The sequence below is a fragment of the Falco cherrug genome, chromosome 4, assembly GCF_023634085.1.
Source record: "Falco cherrug isolate bFalChe1 chromosome 4, bFalChe1.pri, whole genome shotgun sequence".
Lineage (NCBI taxonomy): Eukaryota > Metazoa > Chordata > Aves > Falconiformes > Falconidae > Falco > Falco cherrug.
In genome coordinates, this window is record NC_073700.1 from 48,617,056 (window position 1) to 48,639,519 (window position 22,464).

Sequence of the window (22,464 nt, forward strand, 5' to 3'; positions counted from 1 at the left end):
CCACCTGAGGTGAGTCAGGGATAGGTAGCCAGAGCCTGTTTGTGCTGGTGTTGTCCTACAAGGCAGGATTGCTAACACAAGCACTCAAGCAATGCATCTCTGTCCAGCTGTAAAACTCTTTTTTCCATAGAGTCATACAGTCTTAAGAACAGGTGAGGATTTTTCCAAAGCTTTAATTTAAGGAATGGGGTGTCCTTTCCTTGTTAAAGGTAGGATGGTGGTCCCCTATGTGCTATTGAAAAGTTTGATCAATTTCTCCCCACAAAAGCTCCCTGTTTCTCTCTCCTTTCTCCTGTGCCACGCAGTGTTGCACACCAGGCAGCGTTTAATGAACTTGGCTCTGGAGAGTCTGTCTCCCTGCAGCTGCTTTTTCTGCTGCATCTCTGCAAATCATCAATATTCATGTGCTTCATCGGCAGAGCCTCTAAAGGGCTCTGGAAATCTGGAGCGGGATCCAGTGCTGGAAAAGTCTTTCCTGTGTGGGGTCAGGGAGCAGCGGGCTGTGTATTTGCCACGAGAGGGGGTTATGAGCCTGCGAGAGCCCAGGAGTGCGTGCTGAGGGTGCTGTGGCTCAGTGCTGGGTACCCAGGCAGGTCCTGGCTGGAACGAGCATCACCCTGCAGCTGCGCTGAGCAGCGTTGTTGTGTGCTTCAGCTTACTGGGGCCACCCTGGTGTGCAGTCTTGCCATGGGGATGGGTTGCAGAAGGCGCCTTTATCTCACTCCGCAGGCTTTGCTGCAGCTTCATCCCGTTTTCCCTGTGAAAGATGGGATGACAGTGGATTAAGTTGCGATAAGGCCCTGTAAGTGCTGATGGATGGTTAAGTGGGATGGTGTTTAACAGGGGCTGTGACACCTGCCACAAGGCAAACGGCAAGACAGAAGCACACTTGGCAGGGAGGAGCTCAGTCCTTGTTTGCCCGCAGGGCCTTGCTCCCAGATGACCTCGTGAGGGAGAGCTAAAGCAGGAAGGTGATTTTCCTGACTGCAGACAGGGTACGGACTGCTTCGCAAGCCTGCCTTCCCCTCTAGGCTGGTTAAAAGCATCACTTGAACGCATTTTCCCGTGAGCTGCTTCCACTGATGTGTACCGTTCTCTCCTTTGCAGTGATGCAACTATTTGTGTGATTGCAGGAAACGGCGAGTTACTGATCTGGCTGATCCTGGTTATTTTTTTCCCCTTTCCCAGGACAGGAATATTTCCTTCACAGGTGTTGCTTGAGTATAGTGTGTTCTGGGGTCTGAGCTAATCTGCCTGCAGCCAGCAGAACTGAAACTAAATTATCCTAGCATATTCTCATTTTGGTCTCATTGTGGGTGTCAGGACACTAATTTGATATTTGCCCTCCCTGCTCCCTGGCCTTTTGCTCAGAATTTGAAGCCTTGGGAACAGTAGAGGTTCTGGGTCTGTGGTGTCCAGCTGAGTACAGGCTGTGAAGTTGCAGCATTTGCAGTCCAGTTCTGTGAAGTATCCTTTATGGTCTGTCTGCTGCACAGAGATGACTAATAGTCCCCAGTCCCCATCCATCAAACATAATTAGGTCCATTTCCTAATGACCCTTTGGACTGCTCAAGTGGGAGCTGAGAGGAAGATGGAGCACCTTGTCAACGGGCATCACTTCCAGGAAAGAAAACTAACAGCCTCTTCAGCAATGCTGGGGCTGGCTCCAGGGTGGGTTGCAAGACCCCAGTTGCTGGACCAACAAACATCAGGAGCCCAAATATCTGCTTAAAAGGGAGAGAAGCCCCAGATGATAAAACCCTTAAGGTTCAGGATGAAATCAGGTACTTGCTGATATTTTGTGCTCTTCTGTGCCATGTGCAGTCCTGACCAGTGACCTGGATTCCTGCCTCTGCCTCCCATAAACTGGGGGATCCTGGAGAAGTCTTAACAGTGTTTTTCCCTGAAGTGGCTATGGTTTATTTTTAATGAGAAAGGATTTGATTTTTAGAAGTTATTGATTAAAATAGAATCAGAATCTGTTTCAGAGAGAGTGTTGGTTGGATGAGTGTGTTTGTTTATTTTATTAGTTTTTGTTGGTTTTTACATAGACGTATCCATTAGGCCACATGCCAAGGAAAATGTGGAGGGGAGGGATTAGGCTAACACAACTGTGTCTTCTGAAATGTTCATTAATCTCTATTTTATACAAGGAAATTTTTTTCCAAAGGTCACAATTAAAACATATTCCAGTTGACCTGGTAAGTTGTCCTCCACTCTCTGATTTAGTACCCTGACAAGAAAGATGTCCTGAATCTGAATCTGACTCTTCCTGTGATTTGACGGTTAAGTTGGTTTGTGTGTGTCTTTTTTTTTTTTTTTTTACATCAGGGATACTGAAACATCTTGCAGGCTCACAATTGTGTTCCTTCAAGAGTGGACATGTGGTAGCTCAGTACTGGTAGGGTCTCCACACATTCTTCACGTGTGCTTCAGATCCTGTGTCTTTCGGCTGTCGTTCATCGCAGTCACCTCCTGGCCAAGGCTCGTACACTTATACATGTACCATGTTATCATTGAACAGGTCAGTAGGTCCATGCAGGCTCTGCAGAATAAAGCCTTTTTGAAATAAAGGCTCTGCTGAACTGCACGGAAGCCAAAGTGAATTGTTTTGCTGGTTTAGCTTGCTGAAATGGTTCGGCACAGGGTGTGATGACTGCGTGGGCCAGGGCGGCCGTCCAGCCAAGAGGGCAGGGCTGGGGCAGCCAGCAGTTGCACTGGTTTAGGCTTCCACATAACTGATGCTGTAGCTGCTTGGGTTTGAGCACCCTGCTTTGACCTACCTCTCTGCCCAGACAACAAATCAGTGTTGCATACAGCATAAGAACCAGAGTCATGGTCCTCCAGGTGTTGCTTTTTTCTCAGGACAAGTTATTAGTGAGCCTGACTTTCTTCTTTGGCTTTGCTGTCTTGGGACTCTGGCTGGCAAGCATAATCAACAAGGGCTGGGGTTTGTAATTCCTGGCACAGAAACAGCATTAATGGATTTGTTCAGTTCTCTTTTATCAGCCTTTCCAGCCTGCCTCTTATCTCATTACTTTGGGGAGGGCTGAGGTGGGATTAAAAGAACGTGAAGGCCTGATAAATGGAGATAGAAACCAAAGTGTAGAGGCAGATCAATACAGGTCCATCACGAAGACTTGCGGAGAGCTTGCGGGGCTGGCTGGGTGGACCCAGGCCCTGGGGGAATGAGGCTGCCATGGGATGGTGCCAGAGCTCAGGGACCCCAGAGGAATGTGTCACAGCAGTCATGAAACCTGTTGGGCTGGGTGAAAGTGGAGCATATGTGAAGGCATCTGGCACTTCGCTTTCTGCAAATCAGTCCTGTGCTTCTGTTTTCCTGACTCAGCAGTTTGCTGTAGCACTGATTAGCATCTTGGCTGAATGAAACTTTCCCAGGCTTCACAGTGCTGCAAAGAGTTGCTGGTGCCTCCTGCATCTAAAGAAGCCACTTAACATTATTTGTACTCTTCTCCCCCAAGAGGTGAATGTATTAGTCACTGCGTAGAGGGCTCAGGATGGAGCTGGGATCTGGAGGAGAGGCAAATTGGTATGGGAATAAGGATGCCAAGTTTGGAAACTTCTGAGCCATCTAACACACCTAAGGTTGCCAAGGGAGTGGAAAACTGGTCTTGTGGGAGCAGGTTTCTCTGTGCCTGGAGCAATACCATGAGTGACCTTTGTCCTGGATGCTGGGCAAGTTGGTGCCTCCTTATGCATCCTTCTTTTTTCTCATCCTCATAGGCTGAAGGGGAGTATGTACTTATGGTGAGGCTTCTAGGCAGCCTTGTTGTCTTCCTGGAGGCAAGGAGCAAGTCTCCCTGTTCAGCACAGAGCCACCCATCAGCACATGTTGTGGTTTTGGGAATTTTGCCTCAGCAGCCTGGTTCTAGTGTGACCGCTGACACAAAACTGGCTTGTACTCTACAAGCAGGAGAGGGCTGTAGGGTCCTTTCCCTGCAGGGCTGCCCTGTGTCTTGCTTTGCTTGGGTTCGTGAGGCTCCTAGCCTGTAGGAAGGTGGGGAGGGGTGAATTATGTCCTTCCTCTGTGCCCGCTAGGATTAGCGTGGCAAGGACTTTGTGGTGGATGTGGACACTGAGTACTTTCATGTGACAGTGCTGCGTTTCAGCTGAGCTTTGACACAAACCCAGCCAGGAGTCGATACCTAGCTTCTCAGAGTGGCTCCTGGGGCATAGCCCTTGGACCTGTCTTCCTTTAAACCAGTTCTTTCTGTTCTGCTTGGAAGCACTGAAAAGCATTCCGGGGCTCTGCTGGGGACCTCTTTTGACACCAGCTCTGCTGTCCTTCACTAATTTCTCCCCACACTTTCTCAGGTTTCCACGTCCCCTGTGTTTTCAGAAGAACCTGGGAAAAGCTTTCTCTTCACCTGGCATTGGTCGCAGATCTCTGCTCAGTTTCTTTCCTCCCTGCTGTCTTTCCCTTCCCCTGATTCCCGCCTTTAATTCGCCTTTGCTTATTTTGAATACAAAGCTCCTCCATCACAGTGTTTATAGTTTGCAAAGCCTTGGGCCCATTGCTTATTCTCCTTCTTATATCCCTACTTAACTGCCTTGGCTCCCTGTGCCCTTTCTCTGCTTCCGAAGTATCCACGATGAATCACAGTCCCTGTCCCCAGCTGTCTGCTGCATAGTTCCCATATCCCAGGAACCCTGTTCCCAGACATTGCAGCAGTTCAGTCAGAAAGCCCTCCTTTTTCTCATCCCTTAAAAATTGCTTTCTCTGGAGTCAGCAGCACGCGCCTTTGCCTCTCTCGCGGGCCTCTCAAGGCAGGAGCAGCCTTGAGCAAGATCTGTCACCCGCACGGTGCCCAGGCCGTACCCAGTGTGGGCTGGATGGGTGGTACAGGCATCCCCTCCCTCCACTGGTGCTCAGAGCATCCCCACCTGCTTTGGAAGCTGCCGAGTTGATGCTGGCTGGCACTGGGCTTATCTCCCTAGCACCAAGTAAATGCCATCAGCCTGGTTGGTATCCACTTTTCCATATCAGCTTTTGTCATGGTTTCCCTTCGTCTTTTCCCAAAATAGGCTGGTCTGCTCTAAAGCACAAACGCCCTGGTTCCCATCTTTGCAAGGGTGTGGTGAGGAACGAGTGCTGGCCGCATCCCAGCTCTGTTCCCCTCCAAGCGCTCCTGGACCAGGATTATATTTTTATTTTTATTTTTTTTAGTGAACTGAATCTTCAGGCCATGTTTTGTGTCCAAACAAACCAAGCAAAGCTGATGTTCTTGCACCAGTGGGGACTGAAGCAATTGGAGAGCGAGTGTACAGTGAGCAGAAGACAAGTGGGATGAGGATGTGGGATGCTTTGGTCTGAGACTGAGTCAGCGAGTCAGAGCCTGGTGCTGGGGAAACAAACCCACGTCCTCTAGTCGGGGCTTGCAGAGGGGAGGGAAGGAGCCACGCAGCTAGCCCAGCGGAGCTGTACCAGCCCAGGGCTGGCGCTGTAAGGAGCCAGGGGCGCAGCATGTGCCAGGCCTGTGCTGCAGAGCAGGAGGGAGGCCAGCCAAAGGGCAGGGAGCGTGGAGCGTGTAAATGGTGAGGCAGGGGCCAGGGTGGGGAGCTGATGGGGTGGCTCGCTGCAGCAAAGCCCTCCTTGGTCATGGTGCTGTGGTGGGACCCAAGCAGGTCCAGGTGGGTGAGAACAGCTCTGCTCTTGCCCTGGATGGCATCTGGATGAGAGCATCTGTGCAACAAGGTGGAGTGTGGGCAGAGTGAGCTCAGGCCCATTTGCTTCTCTCCAGAGAAGTACACCCAGAGTTGAAATTTCCTGACTGCTGCACTTTTCCTGCCTGTGACTTAGTCCTCCTCCCTCTCCCCAGGCAAAAGCTTCTGAACTGAAATAATTCTGCAGATGGAGACCAGGACTCCGCGTCACTTCAAGTCCTTCCCGTCGGGCCAGGGTCACTCCAGTGGGAACATGGGACTCGAAGCAGCCTGCAGTGCAGGTGAAAGCCACAAAGCCAGCGGTGCATGGCCGCTCACCAGCTCTGGATGCTTGTTCCCACGCACATCAGAGGCCGCTGCTGCTGCTGCCTTTGCTCGCCTCCCATCGATGGGGACAGCTTGCTCCCCTGTCCTGTCCTCCAGAGACTCAAGGTCCAGCTCATCCCATGCCTGTGCACAAGGAGTGGGGACAGCGGCCGGCAGGAAAAGCGAGCCAGGCCAGCTCAAAATAGACTGCTTGTCGGAGTTTTCCATGAGACCTTTGAGACTCCTTATCTCCCCGCTGCTGTTCTGGCACAGGACGAGTTGCAGATGGAGCAGCCTCTATGAGCAACATTACCTCGGTCACCCCAAAGCTTCCTGCCACCCGGACGGGACGTGAGGCCGTTGTCCTGTGGGATAACGGCTGCTGCAGGGGGCACCGCAGCCTCTGGTTTAGCAGGACTAATTGGGTGGAAGTAAAACCTGCCTAGTGTCATGGGGGTGGGGGATATTGAGAAGCCTAGCTTTGGTGACAGCAGCTTTAGCAGAGTTTGGGCATGCAGGCGTGGTAAGCTGTTAAAAAGATGCCAGTAGCCAGAGGGTGGTCTTGTACCTCTCCTGCTGTAATAGCTGCCTTGCTTTCAGCAATGCAAAAGGCAGCAGGGGCAGCTCAAGCCACCCTAAGGTCTGTGATCCTTCTTCTCTGTACAAGTAAGTATATTCCCACCAGGAAGCAGGCAGAGCTGCTGCTTTGCTTGATGGGAGGTTGGTCCTGCTTGCCAGGCTCCTGGCATGAGCCATGGGTTTGTGGGTCTGTGCTCAGGTGTCACCAAGCTGTAGGCTTGTTTGTAGCCCTGGGGAAGTTTTGGCAGTGTGACCTAGTGCTTTCCACAAGTGCTTTCCTGACCCTGTAAGGATTTTCTTGTGGCCTTAATGAGACATCTGGGGGCAATTAGTTTTCTGTTTTATGACATGCCTGGCTTTTCTCATTGAATGTGGCATGGTGGGGCTGTGCTGGTTCTCCAGCCACATCTGGGAAGGAAGGAGGGAAGGCAGGAGGAGCAGAGTCAAGCTTTGCATCCATCCTTCTCCTTCCCAGTGCTTTTGCTGCTGTGTCTTGTGTGCCTGTACAGAGTCCAGGTCCAGGTGTAATCCCACGTGAGCTCAGATGCTCAGCTATAGAAGGTAAGGCCTGTTGTGACCTGTTGCTCTCATGCAAGTCCAGAGATTAAGGTTGAGCCTGCTTCCCACCCGCAGTATCCTGAAGTTTCTTAGAGTAAGAGATTACAGAGAGGATTAGATATAAACCTTTGCTGCTGCAGTAAATCGTTTTTCACTGTTGCCAACTATGCAGAGGGGAGAGACTGTAGACTGGTATTTCCCATTGCATTATTGCTGACCCCAGTTATTTCAAAGTGATAAACCACTACCTGTCCCTGATCTGTCATAAACTACTATGCTGTATTGAAACCCAGGCAGGTTAAAGAGGAAATAATGAGCATCCTTTTTCATTGCTTTTTAGTTCTAGGGCTTTTGTGGTGATGTTTCTGAGGTTTTTCTTGATGACCCCAAGAGTGCATAAGCTTCACCTAGAAGTGTGTGATCACTTCAGGACCTGAGGCTTTGAGATTGACACTAAAACTCATGAGACCTACAGCACGCTTCTAAAGGCTTCAGTCACCTGCAGGGACCGGCTAAAGAGGACCCTCCATCATGGGGCTTAAATGATTACTTTGGACAGAGTTGCAATCATTTTTGTTTTACAGAGAGGGAGCCACAGAAGAGTGATGTACTTACTGCTAGAAGCAACGATTTCTGGGGCTCTGCATGATGTTTAGCCGTAAGGTCTCCCTACCCTGACCAGTACCTATGCTGGAGAGGATGCTGACAGTCTCTGATGCAGGCTTTGCAGCAGAGATGAGCCCATACTTGGTGCTAGGAAGAAGCAAAAAAAGAAGCTGATGCTGGGCAGCTACTTACTTGTGATTCCTGAGGATGAGGTTCATTTTAGACAAGTTCTGAAGATCCATCCCTCTAATAGACCAATACATGTGCAGACCTGCAGAAAACGCTCTTAAGAAATCTATTAGAAATCCTGCATGGAGGAAAAGGCCATTGAGCTGCTGCACTGGGAATGACAGGGCTTTTTTGTCTTTTATTTTCCCCTTGCAGTTCACTTAATCAGCTAATGGTTTTTGCTGACAGATATTTATCAGCCTGAACATGCTTTCCCTGGTCTTGGAAAAATAGAAATCTTTACTCCTGGCTCCAATAAAAAAATCACCTCAGTATCCCTGAACGAGCAAGTCTGGATATCAATCCTTCTCTTGGCATCTTAGCTCTGGGAGTCGTTAAGAAGAGAATGGCAAAAGCAGAAAGCAAAGCCACCCAAGGTTAGAAACAGCCCTGACTATTATTATTAATTTTTTTTTAGCCAGAAATTTCATATGTTTAATGAGCTGAGGGGCATAGCGTGCTAGCAGCTATCCCCAGGGCTGGAAGCAAAGCTGCCCCAGCACAGCTCACTGCAACGTGTGAAACAGCCCCATGCTGGTGTGGGAGGGTATTTGTGGCACTGGTACTGCCATGCCCCACGAGCTGTTACCAGGACCTGGCTCCAGCATCCCTAGCTCTGTTGCCCATCAGAAGTCATTTCACTGAAAAAAAGGCAGCTCAGTACCCTGTTAGTGGTTGATTGCTTTTGCTCCGTGCATGTCCCTCCCTGTCTGCAGAGCTAATCCTCCTCTCCTTTACACCCTGTTTGCCATCCTGCATTGATTTACTCCTTTCTTACACCAGTTTAGGGTGTTGAAATCTGCTTTTCAGCCCTGTCTGCAGCAAGTGAAACTCCACGGAGGCACCTCTGTTTGGATTAACCAAGTCTGGCCTTACAAAAATATCTCTTAAGCACAGCTCAGAAAAGCAAAACATCCAAGATAAGTTAGATTGTGATGTTAGATTTATTATCAAGGAAACAAGCCGTAACTTCTGAGATGCTGCTTGCCATCATAAATGCAGTTAGACATTCTTTCCAGTGCTAATGAGAATGAAGATTGATGTCCTTGCCTGTCCTCTCTGGTGGTGCCAGCAAACACTGGGGTCTTCCCTTTTTTTCTTCTCAAAGCACTTCATGGTTCTGAAAATTACTGAAGTGAAATTTTACAATGTGTGCCTGCTGGTTTGTGACTTCAGTACATCTAGGAAGCCCAAACAGGTTTGTAAAAGCTCTCTTGCTCTCTGTATATACGAATGTATATATAAACATATATCTGTGTATAGACTAAAAGGAAACCGGCTCCTACTTTGTTGCTCAGGGCTGGGATCTGCACATTCTCTTTTGAGTATTTCATGCCAGATATTAGCTGTGACTTATATTTTGAATAAAAAAATTTAATTAAATTGGCATTTTTGAGCTGCTGGGGGGCTTTGGCCACTATCTTGCTCAGGAAATAAAATGACCTAATTTGTGAGAGTTGCAGGGTGAAGGAAACCAGCTTCTGTCCCTGTTGGATAGTGACAAATATGTGGAAGAAGGCAGTATTCCTGGGGGAGAGGGGGGCTCAGCCGGTTTAACCAGGGGTCAGAGGGATGCCCAGGACCAGGTACTAACCAGCACAAGGCTTTGCAGACATCTCCAACACACTGTGGGACTTTGACCTTGGTCTGGTTGTTCAGTTTATGGGAGAAAAACCATCTCGTTCACGGCCCCAGAGCAGCAGTAGAACCTTTAGCATGGCTAACGTAATCCAAACCGTAATGGAGCCAACATTGCTGTGCTTTCAGTCAGCTCAGAGGCATTTGCCAGGGTGCTGGGCTGAGTCCGGCCATCGCGGAGTCTTGTGAGCTATGCAGTGCTTGCCAACCCTCTGCCTGTTTGCAGACCTGTCTGCTTCCCTTTGTGTGTTCTCATTGCCCGTTGCCTAAAACGTAACACACTTCATTTGTTTCTGTCCAGGCACAGGATTTCAGGATGTGAGAAGATTCAAGGAAAGATTTATCCCCACTAATTGGAAGTGGGAGAAAGTTTTCCAGTCTCAGATTTCCTCACTACCATCAGAGCCTGGCCGAGAGGTACATCACCATCACCATGCTGTTTAAAATAATCTCTTGTGCTGTGCATAAATGAGAGGAACATTGAACTCGGGTGACAGCCCCATGACCCTGGTCTCAGAACAGGTAGGAATGACTGGAATCAATAAGGATCTCCATGGAGATTGTTAGTTCTTCAGTAACACTCGGGTCATCACTGAAGTGTTTGCTGTTAAGGATGGGCAATTCTAGCTGGACAGATAGCAATAAGACAGACATTTCTGTCCTAGCAATGAAACTGAGTCCTCAGTGCGGGGTAAATGGAGAATTTCCTACAGAACTGACCTCTGGCAATTTTCACCTGCTGAGGAGCTCTGCTGTTGTCCTCGGAGATGATAAAAATGATGCAGATGCTTCCAGTCCTGCTCTGCAGTGACTGCAGCCTGACTGTAAATAAGAAACAGTCCCAGCAGCGCTTCCACTTACCCAGCATTTCTCGCTCATGGATCCCTGTGCATTTTGCACTGGCTTGGGAGTGTTATGAACTGGGAAACCTCTAGTGATGTGTTATTCAAAACACACTGGCTTTCACTGCGAAGTTTCAGTTGTGGTTTCTAGGGTTGGGCTGAGATTATTGCATTTAAATTCAAGGCAGATTCCATTCACTCATGGGGAATGAATGCTAGATCCTTGCCCCTCTGCTAGGAAATAAGCCCTGGATACACAGATTTGCAGAGAGACCCTGGCCACAGGTCACCTGGCTGCTCTTGAGCTGCTCAGGTAACAGCTCTGCCCACTGGCTGGGCCGCTGCGTGCTCCAGAAACCTGCTGAGATGTCAACATGTTGTGTTTGTAGTAGCTTCTGGATGTGGGAGAAGGACAGAAGACTGGTGAGGGAACACAGAGCTCAGGAGAGGTCTGTCCCTTGTGCAAGTAGCCTGTGATTTTGGCAGGGTGACAAAGGTCCAAACCCTCGACAGAGGGAACCACCACAAAGTCTGCTCCCTGTCCCCATGGTCTACATGACCAGCATGAGGCTGTCATGGATAAAAGCTTGGACTCGGGGCTCACTGTGCAATCTAATCCTGACCTTGGTTTATTGTTTAAACTGCTGCAGCCTCAGTGTATGGTAGAGGCTGAGAAAACCTCAGATCTTGTTTCAACTGAAACAGGAACCTCTGCACAGCCATTGACACCAGATGGTCTCAGCCGGGTTGAAGTCCAAGTGGATGAGGAAAAGCAGTATAAAATCCACCCTGTAGATGTGGCCTTAGAGTCTCCTAAAGGGAGTAAGGGAACCTGTGTTTGAGCTGCTTGAAATCAGGCTGGATTAACTTTTGGGGAACTTGTGGAGTGAAACTGTGCTCCTAGAGCCCTGAGGTTTGCTGTTTGACAGTGATGGGGGGAGACCTTCCTCCAGTTGCTCTGCAGTCACTCCACTGTAAGGCCCAGGAGGGCTGATGTTCATCAGTCAGGAGCAAACACGCCAGGAGGTCTGTGCGCTCTCAATCCTTACCTTTTTTGACAAGAGGAGAAGGTGGACCCATCTTTCACCAGGTGGGTGGGGGTTCACCACCTTGCATGCTGTGACCTTGAGCTCAGTTGGGACCATCGTGCCATGAAATGAAAGCAGAATATGGGAGAATCCCTGGGCAGGACTGGGCACAGGCAAGGAGGTCTCCAAGGGCCAGGCTGGCTGCAATCCCATTGCCACAGGGCTGCAAGGCAGAAGTGGGGAAGTGGCCACAGGGCTGGAGGTGACAGAGTGCTGAGACCCTGCTGCCCCTGCCTGATCCCTCCGAGCAGCAGGTCCAGAAACCCCAGCAGATGCTGTTCGTGACGCCAATTAGCAAGGCTCTGAGCTGTCGTAATAGGACAGGCCCCTTGCCTGCAAGCCTTGGTGGTGATTTCTGCTTTGGTTTCTATTAACAAATCTCTGTGGTTATGTGCTCATGCTGCGCAGCGACGGGCGGAGGGTTCAAAGCCAAGATAAATAGTCTTGGGGTCTGGCTGAGGCTCCAGGAAAACAGAGAGCATAGCAAGTAATTTGGTTAATACGTTCAGACACAACCATTAGCCCGTCAGTGCTTCCTGTGAGGGAGGCTCAGCCAGAGAAACCTGGACTGCCGTGGTTTAGGCACAACTAGCCTGGGTCTGCAAAGCCGCCGTGCTGCCATGCAAGGGCTGGCCTGGCACCGGGGTGGCCACGGGTCCCTGTGCTCTGGCCTGGAGCCAGCTGTGGGGAGAACGGGAAGACACCATCCCTGCCTTGTCTTTGCTCCCAGGAGCACAGGTGGTTCTCAGTGGACTGGCGTATCATGGAGGACAGAGACTGTGCCTGTCCCTCTTCCCAGCTTCCCAGTCACCCATGCAGGAGAGGTGCCTTGGCCACTGGAAACCAGTGAGTGGTCTGTACCATGCAGGGCTGGAACTGGGTCCCTTTCACCTGCAGTGATTCGTCTTTGGTATGAGGGGTCTGGATCAAGCTCATTGATGTCTGTGGGATGTGGTGGGGAGGCGGTGAGCCCGGACCTCCCACAGCCTCCAGCAGACACTCTGACTCTCTGCTGGGTTCTGCTTGGTGGTGGGTGTCGTTTTTCTCATTGTGGCACTAGTATTCCCCTCTCCTGCTTCATTCCCGGGTGTGCCAAGGTGTATTTACACCGCCCTGGCTACATATGTGGGTACCAGCGTGAGTGTGAGCAGAGTCTCTCTGCTCTCTGAATACTAAAAGTATTCATCGCCCTTGACCAAAGACGACCTGGGGCAATTCTGGAGGTCAGGTGTTGTGGGGCTCTGCTCTGCATGCAAGTCCTGCATTAACGGTCCCAGGAAAGAGGCTGGTGTCTGTGTCCTTGTGCCCAGGCATTCTGCAAGGCTGTGTCTTTTAGTGTGGGTCTGAGAGAGCAACAGCTCTGTCAGTCCTTGGAGCGAGAGCTCGTGATGAGCAAGAAAGCCGGATAATCTGCTATCACCTTGAGAAGCAGCGCTGAAGTGTTCAGCTCCTTTGATTGTCTCCTTTTGGCAGGGGAGAGGGAATAATCCCAGAAACAACAGGTTTCTCTGAGAATCTAGATTAGAGTCCATCCATTACAGCACCTTTCCATTACTTATTTATGCTTTTTCTTCTCTTAGCAAAATTCTTCAGCCATCCTGGTTTGTCCTGTTGACACCCCAAGAATGAGAGGGAGGGAAACCTCACAGGCAGAAGACCCTCCTGCCTGCTGGCTGCCTTGCCTCCCCCTTTACTGGCTTCAAGGAAGCAAGAGCAGGTGGGTGCTAGTCAGCAGCCAGCACAGTAAGATTGGGTTCTTGGGAGTCTTCTGCAATGACAACTGATTTTGAGGATGCCAAGACTAACCCCTTCGACTCTGATTCCATAAGAATCAGCCAGCTTCGGCAATGAAACATCTGCAGCTAATGGGAAGAGCAACTCACCCTGCAGGCATCCGAACAGTTCAGCTTTGAATCTCCTGGCCCTCAGCATACTGTCATCTCTCTGTCCATCCACAGCTCCAAAATCTGTATGCTGTGCTGCATCGGTTTATTGCTTTATATAAGGTTTATTACATGCCAAAGGATGCCCTTTTGCTTGTAGAGTGATATGCCAGCCACAGGTGTATGTGATGTAGCCTCATTGGGTCTCTTTCTATAAGATCCAATGCACAGGTGCTTTTTTGCAGCCTTGCAGGCTACCTGTGCTTGGAGGACCACACATTGGGGAGCTGGGCTGTGTGTGCTGGAGGCCTGCTGGGCTACAGAGAGCTTCAAAACACGCAGGGGGAAGTCTCCAGCTGGGAAAAGACAAACTCACTCTGTTGAATGTTTTAGGTCCAATTCCCCAGCTAGTGCAAGCAAACAAGCATCTGCTCACTTTAATCCTCATCTGTACTAAGCAAGGATGTTGCTATGCATTGTCCAAACAGGGTTTTTGCAAAGGAAGGAAAGTAAACCCCAAGATAAATCTGTTGCTAATGGCAAATCCTTTGAGAAAGCCAAACACCACTCCAGGAGCTGCAGTGAGATTCGGGGAGTGTCTCCCAGCTGCAGGCTCAGGAGCACCTTCAGCTTCAGTGTTACCCCATCTTGCCTGCACATGGTGTTTCCAAGAAGGCCAAATACTGACTGCAGATGTGTGAGCAGCCAGGTCCTGGCTTCTCCCAGCTGCACCCAGGGCTTTGCTTCTGCCCTTCTTGTCCACACAGGCTGGAGGCTCTGGGAGTACTTGCAGTCCCCAAGCCCTGTCCTGGCATCCAGGCTGCCATGCTCCAGGGTGGCTGCCAAAAGGGATGGAGAACAGAAGGAAAAAGGTAGTTTGGCTCATCACGAACTGTAAGTAGCCAAGCCACCACCTGTGGCAGATCACAGACTTGTATTAGACCCATCTCCATGGAGATTAAACCCTGTTGCCACTCCAGAGGATCAGCAGGAGAGCTCTGCTGATGGCAAGGTGCACAAGGGTGAGAGGAAGTTTTGCTCGTGCTGCCTGCCAAGTCTAATCAGGATCTTTACACACCAGCTCCTATATGTTGGCATCTCTCCGGGAACTGACAGACCTGTTCTTCCTATTGTGCCCCAGGGAGCAAGAAACATTCCATGAGTCTCCTACACTGATACTAGAGAGTAAAGCAAACACGGGACAGTGAGTTCCAGTGCCCTGGAGAGGAGGAGACACTGGGAGCAGCTCAGTGCCCCCCTGGAGCTCCCAGAAGGGCTGGTGCACCCCTCGACTTGGTTGTCTCCATGCAAAGCAGCAGGATGCAGCTGCCCTCACATCTCTAGTCCAGCCCGGTGGCCTGTCCCCTGTGTTTTTACCTGGCATGGCTTTTCCCTAGCTGAAATGGCAGAGGGTTTCCCTTATGTTTTGCCCACTGAGCTTGCCTGGGGCTGCAGCAGGTTTCCCAGCTGCAAAGCACTGTAAATCACAGGCCAAATGCGGCTGCCTCACAGCTGTGCAGAGAGGGCTCTAAGTCCAGGGTCACTTAGCTGCTGCACGGTAGCTCCAGAGAAGTGATATGTGGATTAAATTTCCAGGAGCTGGTAGGGCCAGACTCAATTTTGAGCCACCAATTTACCCGATTAAAAATAAACAGAGTGTTACAGACAGGCTGTGCTCAGTCACAGCTGAGTTTTATAAACGTGGCTGGGCACTGGGATGGAAAGAGTGCTTGCTTGGAGTCACTCTCTTTCCATTCCCAATCCATGCTGCCTCGGGAGGATTTGGGAAGCAGAAAGTTCGAGTCAGGGCCTCTGTGAAATTCTGGCTGCTCTGAGATTTTCCCACATGTTCATTAGACGTACAGCTCATACAAGTTTATTTCCAGAGGTTTTAAGGGCTGTGAAAGGCTCATTGTATCTATCTGGTGTGATACCCGTTTTTTGCGGGAGCTTGAACCTATGGCTTGCAAAGCGGAGAGGCACTAAACACTGTGTTGCTGCGGTGGTTAACAACTGGGTGAGGTGGCTCTTTTCAGTCCCAATTTGGAAGTTGCAGGAGCCAGCAGAAATACAGAGATGCCATGGAGGGATGCCTGCCCTGCGCTGCATCCCTTAAGGATGCTTTTTAGCTGAGATGCCCATCCGTGCAGTCAGAGCTGTGAGATGCTACTGTGGCAGAGCTGAGCCATGCCAGCAGCCCCCAGGGAGCAGGGTCCCTGGCCCCCGCAAGGTCCCTCACTGTGGTGGGAACAGTGGGGTTATCAGAACGGGGTGGCTCCTCTCTAAGATGGAAATTTCTCCTCTGGCCAGAGGCAGAGGTCTTGGCTTGCATCCCTGCTCCCTGTCACTGAGCCTCGCCACCTTCCAGGGTTCACTTTGTTCACAAAGAGCCTCAGATAAGCTTCTTGGCAGGGGTGCTCTGTTCTGCATGGCATTAGCATGGCTCAGGACAGGGTTTTTTAATATTAACCTCTTGTATCCCTTGGAAGATGCAGCTTAGACACAGCCCCTGGGGCTGGGGCAGCAAGTCAATGCTCTTCGTCAGTAGGAAGCATCAGCATCACCGCAGGGGTTGGCTTCCTCTGACTGCCAACACAGACCGAGGAGATGTCAGCCTCCTTGGGTAAGCACCACGGAGGTAGCAGCAGTGCTCACCTGTGGGCTGAGCCCTGTGCTGGGGCACCCAGCGTGACCCAGAACCTTCTGCCTGGTGAGAACAGGCTTTGAACCCCCTCCTGTCAGAGCCACGGGAAATCTTGGCATGATGATGAGCATGTGTGCCTGAGGCTGGGTCTGCAAAATGCCTAAGGAATGGTTGCAACATAGGGGAACTTTTTTTTCTTCACTGAGTAGTTTTATGTGGAGATGTGTTTCTTCATGAGTTAAGCTTTTTTGCCAGCCTGAAAAATCACCTTAACCCCCTCTGCTCAAACTCTTAAAACAAGCGGTTGGTGATCTGGGGGAGCCAGTCTAAGGCATCTCATAAAGCACCTCGTGGGATGCTGTAGCCGCTAACCAAAAGCGTGGCCTCAGAGTGCTGCAGCATGCCCTGATTCACAGGGAAGGGCTGGCTGGCAGCCGATGTGCTGCCCTCCCCTGCCACTCAGCCTCATTTATCTTCGTTACTTGGGCTGTTTACGCAAGCAAAGAATTGGCCAGAGGCGCCCGGCACCGCTGCGTGCCAAGGGAGGAAGTAGGCACCAGCACGAACTCTTGTGGCTGGCACCCAATTGCCTGCACGCTCTTTTGAGAACAAAAAGCCAGGATGTGGTCTCCGTGGCTCAGGGCGAGGGGTGGCTCTGGCCCCTTGCATGGGTTGTGCCGGGGGTCCCGGCAAGGGGATCCACTGCCTCATGCTCTGTGCTGGTGGCCCAAGGGCATCCCACCAAGTGGAGATGCTCGGGCACCTCCACACAAAGCTGCAGGGCACAGAGCTCCTGGGTACCTTTGCTTCCAAGGCTTGAGAATGTTGTCCTTGGGTTTAGTCCACGTTTAATCCTTTATGGCATGGGAGCTGTGGCTGAGCTTGTGGCTGAAGAGAGGTGACTTACTGCTTTGTTTGTATCTCCCCTGGTCGCTGAGCTAGCACGGCCACTGCTGCCTTCCCACTTTGCTTCTCTTATTCAAGCAGCTCCAGGAAATCTCTGCTCACCCCATGACCCCGCTGCAGAGAGAGGGGCATCTTCCCCGTGCCTGGGGCTGGCGGGGGCCTGGGGCTGGCAGGGGCAGAGCTGGGGTTTAGCACCCCTGGCTGGGCTGTGCTCACCTGGAGAGCTGCCACCTGGCCGCAGGGGCTGTTCACCAGCCTGGAGTGGGTTTCCAAGCTCGGGGTTGGAGATCAAATGAGTGCTGAGCTGCTGACAGCCAGCTGCCACTCAAAGGAGAATAAGCAAAATTTTCTAGAGTGTTTTACGGGTTTCTGTGTTTAAAAAAAAAAACAAACAACAAAAAAGGCCTTATTTTTTTTCCCCCTGCTCCATCAAACATCATTTGATGTAAAATTGCTAGTGGGAACACCACTTGCTGCAGTTCTGAAGAAAGGAATGAATGGGATGGTCCAGGGACATGTCATCTCTAAAGCTTCCCTAAGCCAGCATCCGTGAAGAGAAGTCTAGACATGGCAAAACCCCTTTGACTCCTGCCTCGAGGTAGCCAAGTCCCCCCCCCGCCAGCAGCTTCCCGTGGTGGGCGGCTGCGCCAGCGTGTGCCCAGCTCCAAGAGGATGTGCGAGACAGAGCACGCTTTGTGTCACGCCTGGCCCGGGCTTGCCTGGTGAGAAGAAACACGGCAGAAATATGCTGGGGACTGACACAGCACTTCAACGGTGGTGCTGACCCTTTGGCCCATCCAAGATGCGATGAGGAACCGCGATGGAGTCTCAGGGCTGACACCGGTGGGTCCTTCCATGGTTTTGTTTTGTGTCTCAGCCCCTCCACTCTAACGGTGGTCCTGTGTGTCCTGTCCATACACCATGCAGGGCAGAAGGTCGTACCCCACCACAGAAGTGGGGAAGCAGGAGGCGATAGTGGTGCCCAGGATGGTTGCAGGTCCGGTCAGCATCCCTAGGTACCTTCAGGTTACTTTGCTTCTGGCTCCTTCCAAAGCCACAGGGGTTGCTCGCTCCTGGCAAGATTGCCCACAGAGTCACTTGGGGACACTGTCTTTTCTCACACCTACTTTCCAGGTGACGGGAAACAAAAGAACCCAAGATATTTAAAAGCAGGAAGCCAGATTCTGTAAACTGTCTAAAAATGTATCCTCCGGAGATGAGATTTCGCTCTGGCTCCAGGCCCGAAGGAACGATCAGTGCTAATGAAAGCAAGAGACCGAGGAAGGGATGGTGGCGGGGGGAGCGAGCTGCCCGGCCGAAGCATCCTTGCTGCGTCCCCCTGCCTGGTCGTCCTGGTTTCATCTGGGATAGAGTTAATTTTCTTCTCAGTAGCTGGTACAATGCTGTTTTGGATCTAATATGAGAATAATGTTGATAACACGCTGATGTTTTTAGCTGTTGCTAGGTAAATACTAAGTGAAAGACTTTTCGGTTTCTCAGGCCCTGCCAGTGCGAAGGCTGGAGGGGCACAAGAAACTGGGAGGGGACACAGCCCAAACTAGCCAAAGGGCTATTCCATACCATGGGCCACCATGCCGAGGATATAAACTGGGGGGTTGGCCAGGTCCTGTCGATTGCGGCTCGGGGGCTGGCGGGGCATCGGTCAGCGGGTGGTGAGCAACTGTACTGTGCATCACTTTTTTGTTGGGTTTTTTAATTCCCTTTTGGATTTTATTCTTCTCTCCCTGCCTTTCTATCTCACTGTAATTGTTGTTATAGTTTAATTATTAAATTGTTCTTATCTCAACCCACAAATTTTACCTTTTTCCCGAATCTCCTCTCCATCCCTCTGCAGGGGGGGGTGAGTGAGCAGCTGCCTGGTGCTTAGTCACTGGCTGGGGTTAAACCACAACACTGGAACACTCCAGACCTGGTGGGCACAGAAAAATCTTGGGTCTCACCATGCCTTGGGTTGAGGCTGCTGCCTGTGAGTTGGGATGAAATAATTTAACTCATTAACTCTGCACATTTTTGGCGTATAGCCCCAGAGAGCCAGTGAGTGCTGCAGGAGGGAACAAAATTCACCAAATAGAAACAACTACCTGCTGCTTTACAGCTGCTGGTAGCACTTGGGACATTGAAATCCCCAAGGTGTCTGGGGAGTGCAGGGCTTTTGTGGGAGGTGTCCTTGCTTTCTAGCCTTGCCTTATGCAAGGCCTTTTACAAACCAGTAAAATCTCTGATTGCTGCCACTGGTGCCCTCTTGACTGGTTTTGGTAGCTAGGAATTGCAGGAACAATGAGCTCTGCTGGTTTATTTCCCAAATGTTTCCTTGAGACTGACTCATAACTGATGAAACCAAAACCTTGGAGTAGCTCATCATGTGTGGTTGCTTTCTACATCGCGTCTGTAGGCACCTCATCCACCCTCCAAGCCTGCCTCACCCACAGACCAGCTGCCTCTGGGTGATTTATAACATCTCTGCAATGTAGACAGCTTATAAGAAAAAAGGAATTATTCCATGATTGATCTCTGGCAGCTATCCAGTAACTCCTGTTGGACTCAAAGCCATCTGGCTGGGTGCTGGTCCATCTTCAGAGGTGTGCTGAGCAGATCAGCAATGTGTGGGCTGTTGGCCAGGAAGGGCCATCTCCCGGAGCAAAGAAGATGTTTCTGGAGAGGAAGGAGAAATGGAATTTGGGAATGTCTTCCCTTAGAACACAGATGACGTGACTTCTAGGCAGACCATCCTTGTCTCCCATGACCAGCCTCAGGGCGAATACCCCTTACCGATATGGATGCCGGGAGCGAGGCAAAGCTTGTCATCACCGCTCCGAACAGAGAACAGATCCCGGAGACCACGGGCTGAGCGGCTGGGAAGCCCAGACAAGTGCTCTCCTGAGGCACGCAATCACAGACATCCTCTCCCTTGGGACCGGCTCTTCCTGCCTGTTGATCCTTGTTGTAAATCCCAAGAAAAGCCCTGGGAAAAATAGTACCCCCGGTCCCTGGCTGCTGAAGTAGGAAAGCCAAAGAGCTCCTGGGATCCAGTGGAAGGCTGTGATGACAGCAGGGACCTGTTGCTGTTTCGGTTCTGTGTGCTGGAGGGGGGGTGAGCTCGCTGCCGAAGCATCAGAGGCAGGGCGGGATGGAGGGCAGTGCTGCCACCAGTGCCCACCCCGCAGCCTCCCACCTGCCCCGTGCCTGAGCAGGGCTGGGACGAGGTGGTGGTGCTGGAAGGCGTGCGGGCCCTGAGTTACACGAGTAACTTGCAATTAACAGTGAGGAAACACTTTAAAAAATCTGGGAGTCCTGGAAAGGGAGGAAAAAGAGGACCGAAGACAGTGGGCTTCATCCCTCCCCAGTAATGATAATGATTAGCCCAGACACAAACTGTGGGGACAGTCCAGCTCCAGGCAGAACAGGGCAGTGGGCTTTCCATGACGGGCAGGCTCGGACTATACTTGCAGCCTGGCAAAGGGACTGAATCCTTTGTCATTTTGACCAGTGTAACCCCAGCACATGCAATGTCTGGGCTCACACAAACTTGTCTGGAAAAACAGCCAGGAGACACAGCTGGGGCTGCTGGAGAGCCCGGCTCTGCCGAGGGAGCTGATGCTCCTGTCCCAGCACATGACGGCGTGCAGGTGTGTTGATGCCACGCCATCCATCCCCAGCGTCCATGTGCTCCTAACTTCCATAGATCTGCCAAAAACCTCAGATTAGTTTATCTGAAGGGGTGAGGACAAGAATTGACTAGGACGAGGATGCATATAGCAGCAGTATAAAAGCTCCAAATACAGCTGCTTTTCAACAGGAGCTCCCCAAATGTCTATCAAAGCACCTTATTTTAAAATGAAAATCTTTTAGTTACCAGCTTTATTCTTACCTATTGAGTTTTGGAAGAGATCAATCAAGTTTTAGAATTTTTTTTCCCCTAAAGACCCAGAGAAGCTGCTTTTCTAAATGAAAAGACTGCTTATATTTATTTTTTTTAAACCAAGCTTTGGAAGCACAGAGGAAGAAAATGCAAATACTTTCATCCACAGTTTTTGTGGATGAAAAGTTGGGGGTTTTTTTTCCCCCTTGCTGCTGTCTTCAGCAGCCCTGTACTGGGCTTACTTGAAAACCTGTATCTTATTTAAAAAGCTCAGATGGGAACTGTTTTGTAAATCAACCTAATACATACAGACTTCTCTTTGATTTCTCAGGAGTAAAGCCAAGTCAGCTTGCTGCAGGGATGGAAGAAAACTCAGGATGAGCTTGTCTCTGGACTTTTTTTTTATTAAAAAAATCCTATCCTTAGTTGACGCCTCTAGATGCTGCCCACACTTGAAAAGGTGAGTTTTGACCCTGCCCAAATGCTTGATCCCGCATAAACGTGTTTGGTTTTTATGGGTCACAAGGAGCATGGCCGGGAGCAGTGCCCTGTCAGTCTGTACAGCCCCATTAATTACTGCGATGGAGCTGGCTGCCTATTAATTCACAACTAAAAGGTGCAGCATAGCTGTACCCTTCCCCTTGACAGCGCGTGTAAACACCACAGCGCTCCCAGCTTTCCCATCCAGCGTCTCATCCAGAGGGAAACGTGGGCCAAGTTGGCTGGGGGGGGCCTTCTCCCTCCTCTCCTGTTTTCCATTTCCCTGGACCTAGTGTCATGTGCATTTCTGTGCTCCCAAGGTTTCTCTTGGCACATGCCTTGGAGAGCAGGGGGGCCTAGGAGCCCAGCAAAGTGATGCTTTATGTAAACGAGTGCTGATTATAATTACGCTGCTATAATTACTGCTAAGCAAATAAACAATAAAGGGCAGCGGCATCCCGGAGGCATGTGGGGCTTATGCAACCTCTGCAAAACCCCCAGAGCAGATCATGTGTGTTCCCCAGGGCTCACGGAGGAGGGAATGGACTTGGAGCAAATGCTGAATTTTATGGCGTTCTGCTCCAGGCAAGCTGGGGTGACACGGGAGCAGTCCAGGGAGATGGGGCATTGGGAAATAAAGTGTCTCTGTGTGTGTTTTGCAGGAGGACGACACTTTTCCGCTAAGTAAAAGTCCTCTTTGCTCCCTTGTTGGGTTACTTGTATCAAGTGGATCTGCTGGGGGATCTCCGAGCCTGCTGGTGGAAGTTTCTCATCCCATGAAACCAGCCGTGCAGCGAGCCATCTCTGCTCTTCTCCTGCGAGGTTCCCAGGGATGGTCCTGCAGCGCTGCCCACTCGGAAGGCAGGGCATCGCCGAGGGATACGGGACAGGACCTGGCCTCTCACCTGCAGCCTGCAGGGAGCCAGGTGGAGCAGCCCAGCCTGGTGCCTGCCCAAGCCTCCCCTCCCGCAGTGTGCCCTCACTGACGAAGGCCAGACCTTCATACCTTAGAGAGAGATGCAGCTTATGCACTCGTTTATTCTTAATAGAGTAAGTACTGGCTGTCTCACGCCTGGCACTGTGTTGGTGCTTGTGCTTCATCCCTGATTTTATTTGTGTGCTTTAAATGTGGGCAGCACCC

At 50.8% G+C, this 22,464-nt stretch overlaps 1 long non-coding RNA gene across 2 annotated transcripts in view; it reads left to right on the forward strand.

Annotated features, from left to right (window-relative positions):
- The window catches only part of LOC114015176 (uncharacterized), a 30,225-nt gene extending 7,858 nt beyond the window's left edge, over positions 1–22,367 (forward strand). The window contains exons 3-6 of one of the 2 annotated variants that reach the window (XR_008731703.1): positions 5,841–9,160; positions 9,902–10,122; positions 21,175–21,303; positions 21,986–22,367. This is a non-coding gene — a long non-coding RNA (uncharacterized LOC114015176). Of the gene's footprint in view, positions 1–5,840; positions 9,161–9,901; positions 10,123–13,110; positions 17,128–21,174; positions 21,304–21,985 lie in introns of those variants that run through there. The other variant, XR_003558956.2, reaches the window with a different exon arrangement.
- The last annotated feature ends 97 nt before the right edge of the window (positions 22,368–22,464 follow it).